This window comes from Nothoprocta perdicaria, unplaced genomic scaffold (assembly GCF_003342845.1).
Source record: "Nothoprocta perdicaria isolate Ctin4 unplaced genomic scaffold, notPer1 scaffold_43, whole genome shotgun sequence".
Classification (NCBI taxonomy): domain Eukaryota; kingdom Metazoa; phylum Chordata; class Aves; order Tinamiformes; family Tinamidae; genus Nothoprocta; species Nothoprocta perdicaria.
In genome coordinates this window covers 2062556-2065035 of record NW_020455677.1, presented here as the reverse complement: position 1 = coordinate 2065035, position 2480 = coordinate 2062556, and positions in this window count along the sequence as shown.

The following is a 2480-nucleotide window of genomic DNA, read 5'->3' as shown; positions in this document are numbered from 1 at the left end:
GGCGGCGGCGGTGCCCGGCGGGGGCTGCCCGCCGCCGCCCGCCTCGCCGCCCTTCAGCTTCCAGCCCCTGCGCCGCCTCTCCGAGTCGCCCGTGTTCGACGCGCCGCCGAGCCCGCCGGACTCGCTCTCGGACCGCGAGAGCTACCTGAGCGGCTCGCTGAGCTCGGGCAGCCTCAGCGGCTCCGAGTCGCCCAGCCTGGACTCCGGGCGCCGCCTGCCCATCTTCAGCCGCCTCTCCATCTCCGACGACTAGGGCGGCGGCGCCGCGGGAGCCGCCGCCATGGCCGCCCGCCCGCCATGGCCGCCCCCGCCGCGCCGGCTGCCCGGCAAGTAAGTGAACGAGCGAAGAAAGTGAATCCCCCCCTTTTTATATATATATATATATATCTATATATATATCTATATATACGTACACACCGAGAGCTGAACAAAAAACGCAAACAAAAAGATTTTTTTTCTTTTCGCAAAGGGCAAATGACATGAACTGAACAAACCTATTTTTATAGAGAGACCTTGGAAGAAGGGGATTTTTTTTTTTCTCGTTTTGGGTTTTTTCTCGTTGTTCTTTGGAGACAAGTTCTGATACGCACCAGCAGCAGCCATTCCATCTGTGTGTTTATAAACAAAAAAGCATTAGAAACAGAAAAAAAGACACCACCAGAAAGCAACAAACAATCTGGGGAGCCCGAGCTCTTCTTGCCTCGCAAGCTCCTCCAAATCGTCAGACACAAAAATAAGTTACTGAGTAGTTTTTGTCTTTCAATCCAGCTTAAATAAAAAACACAGAACGTACTAAACCTATAAGCTTTTAAAAAAGAAATCCAACATCCTGCCAAGAATATGCCTTGATAACAACCTTTTTTATATATCTATATATTATTATTATAACAAATGCTAAAACCTTCATTCCAAAGTTTAATATTGGTTCCATTGCCACCACTTAGTGGATGTTCGGCTTAGAACAATTTTTCTGTTGTTGTTGCTTTATTTGGAAGCACTCAACTGAGTTTAGTTTGTAATTGTTGGAGAATAACTGCTGATTTTTTTTAATTTTTTTAGCTATTTGAGTTGATTGCATGAATGAGTCACTGCACACAACTCAATATGAAACTATTTAACTTATTTATTATCTTGTGAAAAGTATACATTGGTAATTTGTTCATACTGTATTTATCGGGTATGATGAAAAGCAATAGATATATATTCTTTTATTATGTTTAAATTATGATTGCCATTATTAATCGGCGAAATGTGGAGTGTGTTCTTTTCACAGTAATATATGCCTTTTTGTAACTTCACTTGGTTATTTTATTGTAAATGAGTAAAATTCTTAATTTAAGAGATTGTATGTAATATTTATTTCATTAATTTCTTTCCTTGTTTACGTAAATCTGAAAGATTGCATGGTTTCTTTACAGAAATCGGTCTCGATGCTGTGGAAGTAGTTTGAGGAATTTCTATGGTTTTTTTTTAGAATGTAAATGGTTGTAGCCCGTCCGAGTTGAAAAAAAAATGGAAAAAAAATCAAAAAAAGACTTACTTAACAATCAGACTTCAAAGTGGCAAATCTAATTCAAACTTGCTTAAAGTAACCAAAAAAGTGTTTTTTGTTGCCTAACTCCACCAATCACACTGTGATATAATCTCAAAGTATGTAGCAATAATTGGGGGTCCCCAGTATTACGTCTCACAGTGCCTTCTTGAGGGTCCACGCTTGCCTTAAATATTTCTCAACCAAATAAGTATTTTCTCTCTCTTTTTTTTTTTCCTTTCCTAATGCTTGAGGTAATTTGAATGTAGGGATGGGTTTTAAAAAAAATCTCACCACTTTTTATAAGAATGGAGGCCATCTTTGGATCTGAAACTTTATACAGTACAGAAGCATATCCTGTTAATTGAATTCCAAAACTTGTACTTTTTTTTTTTTTTTAAATGTAGAAAGTCGGGAGTTTTCCAAAACTTTCCTGGACGGTGGATGAATGAGCAGTAGCTTAGGCTTTTTTTTGTTGTTGTTGTTTGTACATAGGTACAGATTGAGCACTATGTACTCTCTCTCTTTCTCTCTTTCTCCCTCTTTTTTTTTTTCTCTTTTTTTTTTTCTGGACTACTTTAACAGAAGTATGTTTTGAATGTAACTAAAAGGATAAGTCAACTTGAGTTGTAATATATATATTATTTTTTTTTCCTCGGGAGTCAGTTCACTACAGATTGTGTGAGACTGTAAACTTTGTACTGTAAATGTTTTGTAGTTCTCCCAATAAAATTTTTTTGAAAAAAAAAAAAAAAACCAAGAAAAAACACCCAGACAAGCGAACGCAGCCGCCCCCCAGCACCGCCCTGCCAACTGCCGCGGCCGGCAGTGGGTATTTCGTGCCGCGTCCCGCCAGTTTCCCCTCAGAAATGTGCTTTAATTACTGATTAACCGCCTTGGGCCGCCGCCACCCCCCCCTCCCTGCCCCGCGCTTCCCGCCGCGCCGCCG